Source organism: Camelus ferus, chromosome 5, assembly GCF_009834535.1.
Source record: "Camelus ferus isolate YT-003-E chromosome 5, BCGSAC_Cfer_1.0, whole genome shotgun sequence".
Lineage (NCBI taxonomy): Eukaryota > Metazoa > Chordata > Mammalia > Artiodactyla > Camelidae > Camelus > Camelus ferus.
Window position 1 is genome coordinate 72,390,649 of NC_045700.1, and position 20,415 is coordinate 72,411,063.

General features: G+C 33.0%; 1 long non-coding RNA gene across 1 annotated transcript; it reads left to right on the forward strand.

Annotated features, from left to right (window-relative positions):
* The first annotated feature begins 3,606 nt into the window (after positions 1-3,606).
* Positions 3,607-9,653, forward strand: LOC116663752. The gene is made up of 3 exons (XR_004320073.1): positions 3,607-3,716; positions 7,440-7,441; positions 9,643-9,653. It is a non-coding gene; the product is annotated as an uncharacterized LOC116663752 (long non-coding RNA).
* Positions 9,654-20,415: the final 10,762 nt, after the last annotated feature.

Sequence of the window (20,415 nt, forward strand, 5' to 3'; positions counted from 1 at the left end):
GTCAAAAGAGAGATTCTTGGTGTTTTATTTTACCTGTTAACTCCTAATCGATGTGACTGCAGTGTGATGAATGAAATTGTTTTGCTTAGATAAGATAGATTTCACTCTTCCAATGACTTCAGTAGGAGAAAAGATTGAGTCACTGCCTTGGGAATGAAATAGATGGAGGTAAGGAAGGAATAAATCAGGTGAAGATGAAAACCCTCAGCTTGGGGCTGTCTTTGTGTTCAGCGATAGAATCACTGCCGAATCTTTCCCACTCTAATTTTCAGGTTAATCTGCCAGACACAGTTCATAAGTGGAAATGGAGGTAGAGTTTTGGTTTGTTTATTTTTAACTGTTGATTTTTTTTTTTCTTTTTTAAATCCTGTCAATACACAGGTTGTAGATTTGGCCAGAGGCTGCAACTGAAACTGCTCTTTCTTTTAAGTTTTGAAGAGGAGCAGAGCTGGCCTAACTTACTTAAATTTATTGTGAGAGGTTTTTCCTAAATGAAATTCAGGTTTCAGGAAAGGGAATTTGAGAGAATGAGAAGCAGGAGAGAGATGGTGCGTGTTTTATCTATCAGAGGTCCACTGCTTAAGGGAAGTATAGCTCAGATCTTTCAGAAGTGAGGCAGGAAAGTGTTTCATTCAAAAAGGAAAAGTACTGTGAAGAAGCACTGACTAGTGGCATCATTACCATCATACAGTAAAGGCCACTTGAATTTTTGGCTTGTTGGTTTCCTTATACTGTGAACCTTATTGCTAATTTTCTCTCCTAAATGTATTTTCCAATTTGTAATGGGTAGAGGGCTTCTAAATGTCAAAACCTGAAAGAAAATCCTTGCCTTCTTGCATCTACATTATATTTTTTTCCTGAAAAATAATCATTCAGAACTGTTTTTATCTTTCGTTATCTTAAAAAAAAAAAAGACCTTCACTTTTTTTACAGGGCCATTTTGCGTAATAATTCGTTTGTGCAAATATGCCTTTTCACCCCTGTATTTGAGAGCTCATTTTCTAGGTGCTGTGTATCTGTTAGAGGAACCCTGGTGTGTGAAGCTAATTGAGAAGATGCCTTCTCTTTTCAGAAAGCTCTCCATCTCTCCCACTCACGAGGGTTCTGATTTGTGTTTGAGTATTATTCGAATTTGTGTGTATATGTTAAAAACAGTTCTGTTCAACACAAGACTGAAAGGTTGTACTGTTCTTTTTTATTCATGTGTTGATGTTTATTTGACTTTGTGTATTGGAGCCCACATCTATGTGGCATATTTTAGGTTATAAATTCTTAGAGGACAGGAATTGTTACTCTCCGATTAACTTTGTATATCTTCCAGTATGGGTCTATGTATATACAAAAGCTTAATGCATTCAATCTGTTGAAAAATTACTGGGCCTGGGATTTTTCAAGGGTAAAATTGTATTCTGTGATATTTTTATTTAAACATGGAATTCATCCAGACTGATTCTTTTGCAGAGTTGTCCTAATGTAAGATTATTTATGGAGGAAAATGCAAGTAAAATGCTCTCATTTTACCAACATGTAAGACAGAGCAGAATGGAGATAATTCACGGTTAATGTGCACCTACTGTGTGACAGGTAATCTAAGTGTGTTGGACAGGTTACCTCAGTGGCTATTCACAAGGGAAGAGGTAAAGGATAATAAAGTGTATTGAAGGATCACAGTAGTTAGAAGAGACTTACCTGACTTTGAACTCTTGTCCTGCTACTAAGCTGTGTGATCTTTTACTTAACTTACCTAACACTCTGCCGAGTATAATACCTGCCTGACAGCATCATTACAAGAGTTATAATGGATGCTATTGTTATCATGCTAAGAGTTACTATGCTCGTTTGATAAATGAAGAAACTGAGGGCAGTAGCATTACATGATTTACCCAGAGTCACATTGAAAATGTCTAGCAGGCTTTCTGTTCCAAGTCTTGTAAAAACTTAAGGGCTAACCAGTATTGGAAAGGCCATAGTTAACTTGGGCTGTGAATGTGATCATCCTGAGGAGTGTTCTTAGCACTGAGCAGGAGCTGTCTTGGTATCTGCGTGGCGGTAAGACAGAGAAGCTAGGCTGGGATGTCTGCCATCTGTGTTAGTTAAAATGAGATTTGGTCATTAGTGAAAGAAGACCCCAAACAACAGTGGGTTTAAAAAGATATAAGTATGCTTCTTCCTCATGTAAATGTGATGTCTAGAATTGATATTATAGCTCCAAAATTATTGGGGATTCAGGCTCTGTCTATCTTTTGGTTCAAGATGGCTCTGTCCAGCCAGCCCATGTACATTCTGCTACATTCTAGCAGGAAGGAGTGAAAAAGGCAGGAGAAGGTATGCTCTCACCCTTTTAGAACGCTTCCAGAAAATTGTGTCTACCATATAAGTTCTGCTTATATTCTGTTGGAATGTGGCCACCTGACCACACTAGCTGCAGGAAACTACGTGGTCATGAACTAACCTGAGAATCCTCTGACTGAGGAAAGGAGGAGGATGGGTATTGGAGGACAAGCACCCTATTTATTTGTGGTTTTTGTGTTTGCAAAACTAGTTAAATGAAGCTGTTTCTCTTCTTCTAGTTCTTATGCTTTTGATTTGGTTAAAAAATTATTTTCATTAAGCAGGGGTCTTTATATTTTCATAGCTATAATATTTGAATTTTCAACTATAGATACAATTTATGTAAAGGAATATATCAAATCATCTGTAAATCATATTTTTTCATTAATAATTAAATATGTTATCAAAATAGCCCAAAATATAATACACATTAAGGACTGTTTAAGGAAATCTGTAAGAATAATTAACACCTCTTTTAGTAAGATTTAACTATTCTTTCTATATTTATTCTAAACTTCTAGCTAGGCTTGAGTAAATCATGAAGTTAGCTTACTAGGCTATAATCCAAGGCCATTTCTTATTTGCCTTTGTATCCTGGCAGACTGGCTTATAGTGGGTCCTAGCCTATAGTAAGTAAAGAAGGCTAAACTTCTGGCCAATAAAAGGACAAATTAGAGGAATAAATACTTGGAGTGTAGAAGAAAGTACTGTGTCCCTCCAAAGTAGAGACATAATTTTAGCTTTAGTCTTTTGTGATTTTAGGGTAGTATTGTTTCATATACCCAGCCATTTCAGAAGATTTTCACTTAAAAAACTCTTGAAGACAGCCCAGTTTCTCAGGCAGAATAAATATTTAGCGGTTGTAAGTAGCTCATAATGGGAAAAATCCCGATAAGTCTTGCAAGTGTCTTCTTTCTTCCTTGGTTTCTTTCATTTGTCTTTTGGCTTCTAGAAAAACAAAAGCATTATTCTAGAAACATGAATAATCTGGCTTTTATGAAAATCCAATGATACTCATTGTCTAATTAAACTTTTGAGTCTCCCAAAACCTGATAACCCTATTTTAGAAACTATAGACTTAACATAAAAAATAACATTGATTATTTTCCCTGCTTATCAAACAGATAGTTAATGACTGTAGAAATCAGAGATGATTAAAAATATCCATAAATACCTAGAGATTTATATAATAAAAAACACTATAATGTATTTTTCCGGTTTTTACTTTTTCTCTCCCTTTTCCCCTCGTTTCTGCTCTGTGCCCCCTGCCCTTTTCTTCCTTCTTTCCTTCATACCATCTATAAAAGCAAGTCATATTATGGATGTAATTTAGTGGCTTTTTTATCACTTAAAATTATATCATGAATGCTTTTCCACATAGTTAAGTATTATTTGATAAATGATTTAAAGCACTATTATATGCTTCTATAATGTGGCTATAGTATGATTAAACATTCTCCTGTTGTTGAGCATTTTTGTCTGGCACAGGATTTTACATAATGCTGCAATAAATATCTGTATGTAATGATTAATTGACATCTTTCTAATTTCCTTATGCTAGGTTTCTAGTGTGGAATTGCTGGGTCAAAAAATGTCACCTTTGAAGTACCCCGAATACCTATTACTATATTATGTTCCCAACAGAGACTGAGTTTACATTCCCAGCATTGTGTGAGAGCACCAGTCTCATCACACCGTACTCGGTACTGACTGTCACTAGGACTTGAACTATCTTTCCAAATGTATTAAATGAAAAAAATAACAGCTAGTTATAGCTCTAATGTGGTATTAACAGTTTGATGTAATATATACATACATATATGTGTGGTATGTAAATATATACGTATATATTAAATATGGACACCGTACTATGTTTTTTCCTTTGTAAACTTTTCCATTTTAAACCTATAGTGTTTTAAGACTCCAAGATAATTCTTCTATTTTATATTCAAATATAATGTTGACCAATAGCTTGAGATTGTGTTCTCAGTCATATTAAGGAAATACGCTATTTCTGATTTCCTAAGAGTTTTATTCAGTAATAACTGTTGAATTTTATTCATTTTAAAAATTATCTTCACATTTTTCATTGCATTTACTTCCAACATTTTCTCCTCCCTCTGTCCCTTTCATCCTTCCTTCCATTCTTTCTTCTTTCCTACTGTCCTTTGTTGCATATTTTTACTACTTCTCTTTTTCTTTATTTACCTACTTTGAAGTATGTATTTTTACGTCTCCTTCTTCCCAAATAATCAACTTAGAGATTTATTTGTCAAGTCTACTCTTTTTCGGTTTCCAGTATTATCAAATTTCTTTTTATCACTACCAAAGTATTCTTCCAGACCCTATTAGAGTTGTTGGTTTCTTTTAAAAATAAAATTGAATTTTGAGTATTAAAAGTTTATTCATTTTTTTACTCTTAAATCTTAAAAATGAAAACATTTAAAATAATTATAAATGTAGATCCAATCTCATATAATTTAATAGGTTCTATCTTATTTTTATCACAAATATTCTAATTAGTCTTTATTATTTGGATTTATAATTTAATCATGGATTATGTAGTGCCCTCAAACTTTTACCATTAATAAGTGACAGCAGTTGATATGACATAGTTCATAGATAATAAAAAGGGGGGGGGTAAAATTATAGGCAGTTTGTAGGGACCAAGATCTAAATAGATGTATTTAGTTTGGAATAATATTGGCATAATTTATTAGTTATTAGAATGATGCTGTTTGTGACAGGAAATAAATGGATAGGTCTGGAAAGAGAAGAAAATATATAGTATAAATTTTATATCAGTCATGGTCTGAGCAAAAGACAGAAAGTGCACAGTAAATTGAAAAGGAAGATTTAATTAAAAGAATTATGAATTATTACAGAGAATCAGAGCAACAAGAGAATGGTTTGTAAGGTTTAACAAGAACTCTAAAGAATATGAGAATAGCAGATATAAATAAGGTGTAGTCATTAGCTCAGCAATGGAGTACACCATGAAGAGTTTCATACACTTTCCCTTTGTGGGGCTGAGATCCAAAATTTCTTGGAGAGGATATGGCCATGGATCACTGAATGACAGAGACATAGCTCTGGGGTCACACTGGTGGAACTTGTGGCAATCTGCCTGCTTAGGTGGTAGGAAAAGCAGTTCACTGGGTAGTGTCTCTCTGGAGGCACATTACTACAGCACCAGCCAAATCTAGAATACCAGGGAAAGTAGCTGGCCACTGATTTTCTGATTTTCTGGCCACCATGTGCCACAAGAATTGGGTACTGAAGAGGTTTCCCAAGCCGCAGAAGCTGTGCTGAACAAGACCAGTAGAAGCAGGAAAGAAACCTTCTTCCTCCTGCAGTGTTGCTCTAGTGCTTTCTACTGGCAAAGTTTAGTTATCATGCTAACTGACAAAAGAAAAAATAATTAAAGGGTCCATTACCATTTTCTCAGAACAGATAATGAAGGTGAACCTGGGGTTGAAAGGCAATCAACTGGCAGATTTGGTATTGGAACACAAAGTCTTAAATGCTTGTAAGTTTAGAATCGAAAACCAAAGTGTAGTCATAACTGTTTCAATTCTTATCCTTAGCACTGTTATTTAAGTGTTCAAGAAATAGTATTATCCACTACTCCATATATAGGCCTTACATGTAAAATCTAACATGCACATCTCATATATAAAACCCATAGATAAGATCTAGCATGCATATCCAGTGTTGACCCCTGATGCTGTTTTTCAGTTACAAGAACCAGGGCTCTGGAGGAAATAGTTGACTATGTGTTTTGTGTTAGGGAAGTTGTTATTCAAGTGATTTATATAATGCAATTTATGCATAAAGACATTGTGTATTATTTTTATTGATAATGAATTATGTGAACACTATACCTAATTCTGGTTAATGAAAATCAGGCAAAAATAAATTTAGCTGAAGACCATACAGGGATGCTGAATCCTATCAAATCTAATTAGGCAATTAGACATGAAATAGGTTATAATAAAAGTTATGAAATAAGAGAAAAAGTAAAATGATTGAGTGCTTATGCCTTATGTATCGATTGCATGAAAATGAGTAGACTTGAAAAAAGAGCTAGGCCCAATTCACACAGAATTACCGGCCTCCAGGTCTGTATTCCAATACATAGTCTTTAATAGCTTATTCAAGTCTGTAATATCTGTATTAGGAAAACTTGACTGTATTACTTTTTTACTGCCATTTGGAATATTAATTTTAAATTCTGCTAGTTTTTTTCTTTAAAAATGTACACATCCAAACATTCAAACCTCAGATTATCAGTTTAAAATATCATCCAGTATTACATAATGATTTTCTTGCCCTAATTTGATACTAGAATGCTTTACCTGTTTTTCTACCTCATTAACCCTATCCCTTCCTGAGTTTTATTTTAATAATCTAGAAGTTTTAGGTTGAAATTTTTTTTATTGATTCTATTTTTCAGTAATAATTTTTGTCACTTTCCTCTTAAACGCTCTATATAATGGGTTTCAATGATCATTGAGAATCTTTTCACAGTGCATCTTCTTAATTTGTGAATTAGTCATTTTGGCAAATCACTTTGAAAAGATGCTTTTTCAAATAACTATTTCAGAAATGATATGAGTGGTTTACTTATTTGAACCCTTGGCACCTACAGTAATGTCTCTCTTAAATTAGGCATGCACCAGAAAACGATATTCTAGAATCTGAAGGCATCATGCTACAGATTTTGTTTTTTTTTCTGGAAGCTTGTATGAGAAAGAAGTCCAAGATCATTCTGATTTTGGTTACCTTGTAGGTAAATTGTTTATTCTGTCTGTAAGATTTTTTTTTTTTTTTGCCTTATGCTTGCAATTTTAAAATATAGCAATACATACCTGTGTTTTGTTATGAACATTATCTCTTATTTATTGAATCCTTTCATCTTGTATACTAATGCTGATTTAGCATGGTCCTGTTCAAAACAGATGACTAAACATGCTGATGTGACTATTTTAAACGCCTAAATTCCATGAACAGTATAAAAATTAAAAAAAAAAACAAATCATTGCAGCATTGGAAAGCCATGAAGGGGCCGAGATAGCTTTGGAACTCATCACCCTGAAATCTGACAGGAGTAATTTAGTCTCAGAAGAACCCAAGAATCACCTCAAGATACTCAGGATAAAAATATCTCTGTTTTGTTTACCCACAAAACTCTTTCCATATGCTTTTTATTGTCTATATATTTCTTACTTTCTGATATGTGAGTTCAGTATCTTCAAGTTTTCCAAAGTTGCAGTTCTTAAAATAGGTGTCTTTGATGTGGGACTTCTGATAAGAGATACTCTTAAGTTGATCCACAAAAATTGGGGCAATGTCTGACTGACTTGCAAGTATGAGGAGCTAAATTCTTCAAAACATTTTTCAAGAATATATTTATTTCCACAAAACCAAAAAGTAAATCCATCTACTGACACACGGTCCCCTCTCTCGCGCTCTCTTTGGATACAGACATCAGTAATCAGATCCTGCACTTATTTCAGGCAAACAGGATTTCCCATCTGTACCGAATAAATAAAGTACAACTGCTAATGTGAATAACATGTACAAATATGAAGAGACAATAAGGAACATTAAATGATTGAAGAAAAGTAACATGAAAAACACATCTAACTTAACAAATAGGATGAACCCTCGATCAATGTTGATAGAGGGAATAAAATCAAACTTTTGAAATAATCATAATTAATATTAGCTAGAAATTTAACAAGCTGTCACATCCATTACAAAAAGAAGACTGCCATGAAAAAGAAACAGTTCTTATAAATTTGAAATGTATTTGCTAGAATATTCTATTTTTGGGCTGAGTATCAAGATGCATATGGCTAAAGACTGAGAGAACTGCAAGACTGAGCTAAGACATGGGTGGAATAAAATAGGATAAAGTTCAAAATGATAAATATGTGGAAAGTGAGGAGAAAGTAGAAGTAGAGCCAGTGGTTCCAACAGCGTTTTAACAGGAGAAACCCAAGAGAAGGGAAGGAAAGGAATGACCAAGGAAATATTAGGAGAAAACTTTTTCTGAGCTGAAGAAAGTCATCTTGGTAATAAGGATACACAGCAGGATTAAAATAAGAACTAAAACAAAAACAAAAACTTAAAAGCAAAGAAAACAAAACAAAATAAGAAAACCCACATTAATAAATATCCTAAGCAAATTTACTTAGGGATAAATAGAAAAGCATACAACATTTTTCAGAGGGAAAAGCACGATTCATAAAGAGTAAAGAAAAGCTATTAATGTATTTTTCTTTCCATAGGGTGTAAAAATAACAGTAGAGAATGTTTTTAAAACTGTGAAGAAAGGTATTTATAACAGTAGAGTTTTATGTTTGACCAAGATTGAATTCAACACCAACTGAAAAAATTACTCAATGATATTCTACATCAACAAAAATAAAACCAAGAGAGAAAAATATAGACAATTTAAGAAAAGAGGTAAGCAAAGAAATGAATAAAATATATTTCTAGGTGAAAATAAATAATGGAAAATAAGACTAAAAGGCTTGAGATAACTATTATAAATTGAAAGTATTGGAGTAATACAGTAATTTAAAACAATATGTAACTAAATTTATATATGAGTAAACAAAGTTGGGATACGAGGCGAGCAAGATTTATGGGAAGTGAAATTTTGTTTAGCATTGTTTAATCCTATAAAAGGATGTAAAGACTAATTAGATTTTCAATCTAGATATTAATAGAAAAGGTGACTTTAAACATTGCAGGAGTTAGAATGATTCAACTACAGTAACAGAAAATATAACTCAAAATAACCTGAACAGTTCTGTCAGCCTATTCTCCTTCTCTATAAAGAAGTTCCAAGGTAGGGTACTTCCTTGATTTGTTTATTGAGTGACTTAAGCATAACCCACAGACTGAGCTTCTTTCGGTTTTCCATTCTTTTTCCTCAGAGGGAGGCTTATCTTCAGGTTAGGAGATAGCTGGAAGCGCGCTTCAGCTCTTCTGGATTCTCACATCTATCAAGGACAATACACAGGGGAAGAGGAGAGTCTTATGTTTCCTCATGTGTGTTTTTAAAATTTTTAATCAATCCAGAAAATGTTTCCCAAAAACCTCCAGTATATTTAGTCTCATTACATAGAAATTATATCACATGGCCATGATTAAACCAATCACAGTTAATAGAGGTGAGACTTCACAGTTGGCTTGGACAAATAATAAATACTTCTTTATGGGATGTGCCTGCCCTGACACATATGGATGTGCAAAAGAGAATGAATACTTAAATGGAAGCAGGGTTCTTTTAGAAAGGATAGGAAGAGAGACATAATGCTGATAGTGTATACAATATCCAAGCTACTAAAAGAATAAATATGAATTCAGCAGTTTTTCTTGAATTAGACAGAAAGCTGGTATTAAAGCAATAAAAGGGAAATAAGAAGGCATAAAAATTTAGAGTAATATGTCAAAAATAAATTTAACATATCAATGATCATAGTAATTATAAGTAGATCAATTTCAATGTTTACTACATACTTGCTTTGGGCAAAAAAGAACACACATACATACACACCTATATATACAATTTCGAAGAGATACACCAAGAAGAAAATGACATTACATTTCAATTAAAAATTTGCTTAAAACAAAATTATTACATGACATAGAAAGTTTGAAAATAAATGGAAGAATGCTAATAAAAAGAAAGCAGATATAATTATGTAAATAATAGATCATTAAATGATAAAAGTCTACCCAAAAAAATCAGATACCAAAAAATGTATAAAATAATACATTTCTATGCAGAAATAATAATAGTATTCAGTGAAGAAAGAAAAATATTAGAAAAGCAAGGAGAAATGTAGAATTTCAAAGACTAGGAGACTTTAGCATGGTTTCTGAGTATTCAAAAGATCAAGTTTGCAAATATAAGTAAGGATTTAGAACTTAGATTTTGAACAACAATCAATACAAATAAATATACATAAACAAATCATGTATACACATTATTCAAATATGTGTGCAAAACACATAAAAATTGACCTTGAGTTCATGGCATTTACTCTGTGTGAGGCAGCATTCTAAACACAAGCCTGCAATCTTAATCATTATGTTAGGCCACAAAGAAGTGTTGAATTATCCAAAACAGGAATCATACTGAGCATGAATATCTAGTCATAGTACAATAAAATTAGGAATTAGGAACAAAGATAAAAAATATCTATCCACATAAAAAATTTAAAACACCCAATAAATAATTCTTGGGTTAAAGAGAAAATAAAAATTCAAATTAACTATTTTGAAATGAAGCATGATGAGAGCATTACAAAAACAAAACAAAACAGTGGGGAGAGTATAGCTCTGGTGGTAGAGTGTGTGCTTAGCATGCACGAGGTCCTGGGTTTAATCCCAATACCTCCCCTAAAAAATAAATATATAAATAAGTAAACCTAATTACCTCCATCCAAAAATAAATAAATAAAATTAAAAAGAAAAGGAAAGTAAAAAACAAAACAAAACAAAACAAAAAAAACTGTGATTTGGCCAAAGTGGTAGCTAAGAGTAGAAAATAATGACTTTAGAAGTTAATGAAAATAAAAGCAGAAATTAACAAAATAGAACACAGAACACTAGATTTAAGAATGGTAGACTTGATCAATAAGATTAAAAGCTGGTTTTTCTAAAAGAACAATAAAATAGATGAAGGAAAAATTGACTTTAAGAAGATTATAATAAAGAACAGAGTAGCACTATCGATAGAGAATAAAATCCATTTTCTAGGAAAATATAAATTATTTTATATTTATATTATATGCATATTTTATATATCCTAGAAATTACATTTTATTCTGCATTACATCCAAATAACACAGAAATCCTAATTAGATCAATAATCATAAAAGAAATTAAAAAGCTATTCAGAGATCTCCCGTTTAGTTAAGTATCAGCTACAGTCTGTAAGACTTACCAAAGCCTTTTCTATCCTGTCAACGCTTTGCCTCTTGGATACAGACTGAAGGCTTTGCGACTCATTCTATAAGACCAAACTACTATGAGACTAAAATTAGACAAGGGCTATAGGAAAAAAAAAAAGGTCTATCTGACTTATGAATAGAGTGAAAAGTACTAAAATAATAAAACTGAGCAACCTAAACTCAGAAGTGTATACATAATGATGCAGTAGAATTCCATAGAGATGTCTAAAATATAATTGGCCACTTTAACAGACTATAGAAGGAAAAGCACATGATCCACTTGAAAGTATCTGAACAGGTTATTCCTGAGATCAAACTAAGAATGGAAGAAAACTCCTTTAACTTGATAAAGCGTATCTGTTAGAGAGTTCTCACTAATGTGAAAATTACAAGGATTTCTAATTAAATTAAAAAAAATAATGATAGTAAAGGTGTTCATTGCAGTGCGGAGGGCAAACTGTGTGCTAGTATGTTACGGCTGTAAGAATTTTACTGTGTGTTGTCTAATTACTCCTCTCAATATCAGTCTGTGGTGTATATTATTATCATTATTATTACACAACAGTATTATAAACAAGGAAATTAAGCCTAGTGAAGGCCTTTTACTTATTTTTTAACACTGTTGTTATCTTAGTGCAATAAAATAGGAAAAATAACTTGGAGGTAAGATTATAAACTATCTTTTGCTGAAAAAAAGAGCATCCAATTGGCTTATTCGAGAGTCAACTGAATAATATTGTAAAAAGAAGGTTTAGTAAGGTAATCACCATTCCAAAATTTAGTTTCCTTACATTTCTGAAATAACCAACTAGAGACAAAGTAGCCACATGCTATAAAACACAAAGTATTTTGGGTTAAATTGAAAAAGAACTGTGCAAACCTAGATGACAAAAGCTATAAAACTCCGCTGAAGAATAGAGAAGACACAAATAAAGGGTACACCATGATGTAGCAAAGGAATGCTCAAAGGAGGTACTGAAGAGATATCACTTATCTCCAAACCTGTTAGTTCAGTTCTGATCCCATGTAATACCTATTAAAATCACAATAGGATCGCTCAAAAATTGAAATCCAACAAGCTAAGCTTAAAATTTACTTGGAAAAGAAAATGTGTAAGAATAGCCAAGAGAATTTTGAAATGAAAATAACTTGGCCTGACAGCTATCAGAACACCAAAGAGCTGTAGTGGTCTAGGCATTTTATGTGTGAACTAAATGAATTATTACATGTGGGACTTCATATTTCTGTGGAGCTGTGTTGGGTAGTTTTAAGAGAGCTGTCTCTGGAGTCTGACTTCTTTGGGTAAAATTTCTTGCTTCACCCATTACTAGATGCATAATAACCTCTGGCAAATAATTTGTCTTCATTTATAAAATAGGAATAAAAGTCTTTATCATATTGTAAGGAAGATTAAATATGTTTTTGTATAAATTAATTTTTGTAAAATTATTGTATAGCACATACCTGCACAAAAAAAGAGATTCAGTAAATTTTAGCTGTTGTTACTATTCACTCATTCAGCAAATACTTATTATTTACTATGGACCAGGCTTGGAAAGATCCTACTATTGTTGTTGTTACTATTATTGGAGAAAGAATAGACTATTCAAGAAACAGTAGAAGGCGAAATTGATTTCTTGTTTGTGGGAAAAACAGATCCCAAACTCCTAAAATATATGCACACGATTTCCCACATAGATTAAAGCTTAAACATGATTAAAACAAAAATAATTTTGCCTGGAATTTGGTAGACAAAATGTCAACAATATTATGTATAATATAGTTATGTATAGTGTATTATATATAATATCACATCTCTATATATTATAGTAATATTAGTATACATTATATAGAAATTATATATTTATAGTCTATATTGTCCACTGTAGACTCAGGAAAGCTTTTCCACCTCGTCTTCAAAGAATAAGACTTCTGTTCTATTTGCTGTGACCTTATCCGGGTTAATAATTTTTCCAGGTTCCACATATCTAAGTATCTGATCTGTCTCTCTCTTCCCCCTCCCTCACTCTGCTTTTTTCTCTCTCTCTATCCCCATCTCTCTGTTTTATCCCTTTGCCATTGTCTCTGTTCATTCTTAAGGAACTGCTCACGTTTAATCTTCAAATCCTGATTCAATTTTCTGCAGTGTTAATTTTACTCTTTATTTTTTATAATGCAGACTTTAATTGTCTTAAACTTTACTCTTCTAATTACCTTTAACTCTGTTACATTTAGATGCCTTTTCTAAATGAATTATTGTCATTTGATCAGATTTTTTTTATCTCTTCCCTTATAGAGATCACATTTTCGTGAATGTTACAGGAACACAAAAAAGATGCATTCCACAATTTAGCTTTGTTAGTTGTTAAACTCTGGCCCAAACATGACTCTCTCTGAATAGTCACTACTTCCCACCTAATTCTATATTTTAGAGTCCTTTCATTAGTTGTGTGTGTGTGTGTGTGGTAGTTATTTGGTTGCTCTTTTGCTATTTCTTTATACTTGAGTGAGGTAAAAATGGCTCTTTTGGTACACTTCACAGCCCTCCTGCTTGACGATAGACTCTCTGGGATTTGAACTTGAAAGGTGCTTGCTGTGCATATTTCAGGCCTGATTTTTAATGCTCAGGCCTTATTTATCTGGCACGGCTCTCCCAGACTAAGAAGATTCTTGAGGAGATACTCAGGATGATCTATTCCTGAACACGTTAATACGCCCTGTATTCCTCTCTGTCTTCTGGGGGTGAGGAACTATACAGCTAGAGGTCCACAGTATCCAGTCTTACAGTCTCTTACGTTTGTCCCCTCTGAGGACTGAATTCCTCTCCCAGGATGCAATCCTACATCACATGTCAACTTTTGTCTTCAAAAGTAGATATAGAAAAATAAATACTAAAGGATGGAGGTTGAGATGGCTCTGGAACCTCAGAAAATTGCAGAGGATGCTTTCTTTTGTCTTTTCTTATGGAAGTGCCATGTTTCTGTGATAGATGGAGACAGTTCAAGGTAGGTAGAAAGCTCACAGTTCTGTCTGAAAGACTTCCAGTTAGTGGAAGTCAGGCTAGGGTGAATGTGTGATGCAGATAACTAACTGATCATCATTCAGGGCTTATTGTTCTATGAAACTCTTCCATCTTCTTAGAATTTCATCGGTATTTCAACAGGAAGATGAGAGAAGTGTGTGAATCAGAACAGTTATTTCTCAAGTTCAGTTATTATTTTAGTTTTAGAAATAAGGTTATACTATTTTCCAAGTATAAATATGTTCGTTATATAGAATTCAGAAAATACAGAAAAGCAGAGTCATGAAAAGTGCCTATAGTTAGCAATCTGGTGTTGTGTATTTAAAGTCTTCTTAAGAGAGTAGAGCTCATTTAATATGTACCACTTAATATGTAATTTATGTTTATTACCTTATATCATGGATATATGCATATATCTAAACTCATCAAAATGTATGTACAATTTTATGTATTAAGTATACCTCAATAAAACTGAAGAAACAACAAAATGAAATAAAACTGCATGTTTTGTACTTTCTGTATCTTTTGTTTAACTTTTAGAGATCTATTCAGTTGCTTTGAGTTCAGTTTTGAAGTTTTCCAAGAAACTTTATTTGTTATGATTTAAACAGTCTTTTTTCTATAACCATGATAATTTGTTACAAGGATGTTAAAATATTCTTATTAATTGATATTAACATAAGTAAAATATTCATAATCCAGTCACACAAAGAAATGTACAATAAACATTTAATTTAATGTTTTCTACAGCTAATTTTTTCATACCGATGATCATATTATATGAAGAATTTTTTATGTCATATGATTTTTTACTAACCATTCTTCACATGTTTCACCTTGGTACAAAGATTTATGGCATCATTTTTAATAAAGTAAGCTTTACAGTATCAGGATCCCTGCCTTCCATGTTCACAGCTGTATCCCCAGGGACAAGTATCATACCTGTCATATAAGAGGAAATACATAAATATTTGTGGAAAAAATTAATTGCATTTTATCCCTTAATTTATTTAGCCGTTCACCAATTATTGAACATTTAGTTAATTTTGGTTCTTTTCCTATTAATAATTTTCCATCAAATAAGTCTGGGTAGTTTCCTTCTCAATTTAGGTTATATTTCTTGGTATGAAGTCTCAGGACTGGATAGTGCAAATATTGATAAGGCTTTTGATATAAGAATAAAATAATGAAAACATTTATTTTGACACCAATAAAGTTTTCTTTTTCCCCTCAACTTTTTCTTCATGATGAATTATTATGATTTTGGAGGTATATATTGTGGATTATCATACTATCAAATACTTCAAGTTATTACACATATTAAAATAAATTATAAAGCTATTTTTTATAAGTTTTCTAGTTTACTTAAGCTTCTTTTACTCTTCCATTACAATATCAAAATTTGGCTCTACTAGTTTAAATTAGATAAATTATTCTTTATTCTTTTATAAAGAAGATAATTTTCAAATATCATTACATTAACTCTTAACGTATTCTGAGTGAAACATAGACGTGTGACAAAGGCTAACTGGGAATGTGGTTAATACCAGCTTTAATATTTTCAATATAATAAATGGAATGATAGCAATGCCTATAAAATGTTATAGAGATAAATAAAAATTAATTTGGTTTTTACTAGTCTGAAATTATATTTTTGCTATATGCTGATGAGTGCATAATTATATAATTTATATAAAGCTAGCATATTATTTTTCACTTACGTGAGCTAGACTCTTTGGGCTGTTGAGGAAATGAGGTTTGTCAACATGAGGCCAAAAGAAGTCATCATCTAAATCTGTCAGCCAATCAGTAACATGAAAAATAAAATCAAACAAGTCAATACATCTGTAGAGAAATTTTCTTTTTGCATTTGAAGATAATGTTTATGAACTACCATTAGTGTATCAGACACTAGGATAGTTTTTGTAGTATTAGTAATAGATTTGTGGTCTTGCTCATTCATAAGACATCTGGCTATAGTTAGGGATTCAGTCTGTGGCCACAGACAGAGGGAATCCAGGAGCTCTCAGAGGTATTAAATCCAGCATTTTGCTATTAAATAGTGCATTGCTCTGGCCCATTTAAAATAACATTTAAAAAAAAAGACTGACTTTTACATTTTTCAGACAGGAGCTTTGGTGTAACATAGAGTAGAGCTCTATGTCTTGGTAGATATATTCCTTTGAAGTTACCCTGTTGATATATTTGCTAGAGGAGGACAATTCCTCATGACTTGATTCTGGCTCTGGAATATTCTTGCTCTTGCTAGGACATTAGGTGGCATTAATTCTTTGAAAAGGTATGACCATGAAAAAAATATATCTAAATAAAAAAATATAGATATATAACTGAAAAATATATTTATTTAAATATATATAACATGAGTACCACAAACTATAGTGCGAAGCCAAACAAGTTTCAGAGATCCATTTCCAAAGCTTGATGACCTACGCGAGGGTTGCTCTGCTCTGGCTGATCTAGGGGTCTGGCCAAGGAGAGGCTAGATGCCCCACAGGGTGATGAATCTCCTCCCTGGATGTTGACTCTGAAGCTCTCCTAGGCAAGATGGCATCTACTCAGACTTTGTGGTTTGCAAAACAGGAAGCTTTTTGGATCATTGGGAGCAAGGAGTTCTGCCAGTGCCAATCCAGTGAAAGAGAGGGCTTGGCAATTTCATTATAATACACAACACTGAGCAATCTGATTGGTTTTAATTTTTTGCAGTATAAATTAGTAAAACTCTATACTGGGGGAAGGGATTATAATAAATCTCTTAAAACAATTTTTGACAATTTTAGGATGCTAATTCTAGCCTTAGATTTACTTCTGTTTGTCTTTTATGAGCTCTTTAAACTATATAAAAAGGTGAACTTTTCCCTAATTAAAGTATGCCTGCCTGTCTTAATGGCTCGTGCTGTTGGTCTCTACTGCATGACAGCTGTTGCTGATGGTACAGTTACTATATGGGGATTGAATGCTCTTCAGTGTGACTTGTCTCTATTGACTTTTCATTTTCAACTTAGAGATTTGGGAACTACTCAATCAAATGAGACTTTGGGGAACAAATAACTTAAAAAAGGACTCAAAAATTGGGCAAAGGCACTAAAACAGCTATTTTAATTTCATGGTAGTGAAAAAGATTTGTATTTATATTTGAAAACAAACATAAATAGTTCTCTTTTTCACTTTCAATCTATGAATTCCATCATAATTTTGGTCATCTTGCCTTACTGTGTCATCTATGTTATTTATACATAGCTACATAGCAAGTTATCCCCAAATTTAGTGGCTTAAAACAAGTCTATTTATTGATTGTCTCACAGTTTCTGTGGGTCAGGAATTCAGGCTCACAAGGCTGCATCAAGGTATAGGCTCACAAGATGGCAGCTTGTTTCATCAGAGCAGCCAGTGAGAAAAATGAGTGAGAAACAGAGAGAGAAGGGAGGGGAAGAGAAAGAGGAGAGGAAAGGAGAGGAGAGAAGAGGCAAAAGGGGGGAAATTTCTTAATAACCCAGTCTCAGAAGTGATATCCATCACTTTTGCCATATTTAATTGTTAGAAGTGAGCCGTTACTTCTGATCAACATGCTCAAGGGGGAGATCACATAAGAGCAGAGGCAATCAGGAGGCAGGAATTATTGGTGGGAGGGCCATCTTAGAAGTCTAACAACTGACTGCATTAGCAATCCAATTTTATCCACCTCTCTGAAGGAAGCTCTTGGAGTCTGCTAGAATAGAGCACTGGATCTTATGAGTGGGTATTGTTTTATTTTGCAGATGAGAAAACTAAACCTTTAAGAAGTTAAGAACTTGGCCATGTGGGAGATAGAATGCAAACAAGGTAAGATTAACTTTCTGCCACCCAACCTCCATCCCCACAAAGCTCATGCTCTTTCCTCTGTAACATGCTGTCTCCCAGAGAGAAGAAAATAAGGGGAGAGACAAAGAATCAATACTTTCTAGACACCTACCATATATCAGGTTTTGTTCTAAGCTCTTTTGCCTGTGTTAACATATCTCCAGAAGTCCTCATGAGGTACGTATTATTATTCCCACTTTAAAGATCAGAGAACTATCAATTTAGATTGGTTGTATTTATCTAAAAGTTTAGAGTTAGCTCAAAATTTTGATAATCTATCTAGCCCTATTTCATATACATTCCCAAATATATAGTTTGTGTATTAAAAACTGTCAAAATTACTCCACACTCTAAAGGACTTAAATGTCTTTTGAGTAACTAAAAAATGCTTTTTTAAAAAAATATTCACTTATTTTTACAAATGGGTAATACATAAATACTACGTATAGTGACTCCTTGTTACTCAGAGTGCAAAAATGGGACAAACTACTGTGGCTCACCTACAGTAAATACTAAATAATCTGAATACCCTAAGCCTCATAATACTTGCAAAAAATGAATCATCCTGAGGCAAAATTATGAGCTGAACAAAAATAAAGGTCTTTTGTCCATCTTTTCCGAAGATTCTCCCCTCCTCACAGTAGGAGACACAAAAAGAGGTCAGCAATTATATGGCCTACATCACTTTCTCTCAGCCAGTGGGTACAACCACCCTTGAAAACACATGTCTATTCCATGAGTACCCATATGGTACATGAATCAGATAAACACTCTTATTTTCACATAGTCGAGGCCTGATTTCCTCAGCCAGTCTGAATCTGTAAAGGCAGCTGTTTCTTTTATGGTCAAGTTATGGTCTTTGTGACTTACTGTTTTAAAATCATAAGTAAGTTTGATAATTTGTTAATTATGAATTTCTAATGAAATACAGCAATTATACAATTTGATTATTGTAGTGACATAGTAAAATAGATTCATTACATAAGTAAAACTTGAAATACTTCATAAGGTATAAAGTCAACTGCTATATGTCACATATGAAGATATTATCACAACTTTTTGGGGGCGGGTTGGTTGTTTTTTAGCAGGAGGATGAATTGACTATTTCCTTTCCTTCAAAATTAAACTTTTTTTCTGAGTGGAATGTGTATTTGTTAAGGTTTCATTCATTTGACTGAGGGGTGTATTTGCCTTTTAAAATTAATTCACTATTATTTCCCTCTTCCTGCTCCAGCTAACTGAGTCATTTATAATTTTGTCAGATTTATTTATCTATCCAAGGCACCAAATTTATCCTCAAGTCATTCTTTTAAACAGCAAAAGAGACCAAAAAAGAAAACATTAGAGAACTCAAGTGCTCTCACAAAGAAACTCCCAGTTCAGTCAACAAAATTTAAACTTCCAGTAAAAACAGAAAACTCTCTGAGGTGTAGACCCCAAAGACTAAGAAAAGCCACAAGTTCAAGTTGACCTCGCCAAAAGCATTTATACTTTTAGCCAAACTTATTAAAAACAAAATTCATTTGAAAGGGAGAAAAAACATGCTGCTTGGTTTCATAACATCAAGATGACAGGCTACAAAAGGATTTTATTTTTAATAATATTGCCTACTGAACACAACTCTAAATCTGTTTTTCTTTCAAGTTCCTCTGCTTCCCACTTTCCAGCTACTCTTCGTATAAGCAGTCAACCCTTGAGACTAGAAAACAAAACATCAAATTTGACAGGATTTCATTTTCAGGAAGCATTTTTTTTTTCTTATTAGTATTATAATGTAAAGCAATCCAGGGACCAAAGATAAATCAACATTAGATCAAATGCTTTAAAAAGACAATGGCTGACCAATGTTCTTTCACTTTATGAAAGTCTAAAATGGTTCAAAGGCAGGGCCCAAATTAAGGCTGTATGCTTCTTTCAGAAACCCGGCTTTTGTTGTTTTGTGTCAGGGGAAAACTGTTATTTTAAAGTTGTTTGCATTTAATAGGCTATGGCTGGCAGCTGGAGGAAGCAAAGTCACTGATAGCCAAAAGGAAAAGAATTTGGCAAGACTTGAGAAGTTCGCAGTCAGCACTGATGGTCTTGAAATAGAATTTTGTACAATAAGAGAAGCTATGACCTTCAACACTCTGCATGCACATTAAGTGGGGGTGTACTTAATTTTAACATTATCTTTTCCTATCTACATTTTCCAGTCATAGCCAGTTTTGAGATGACATTGCCAAACAAAGG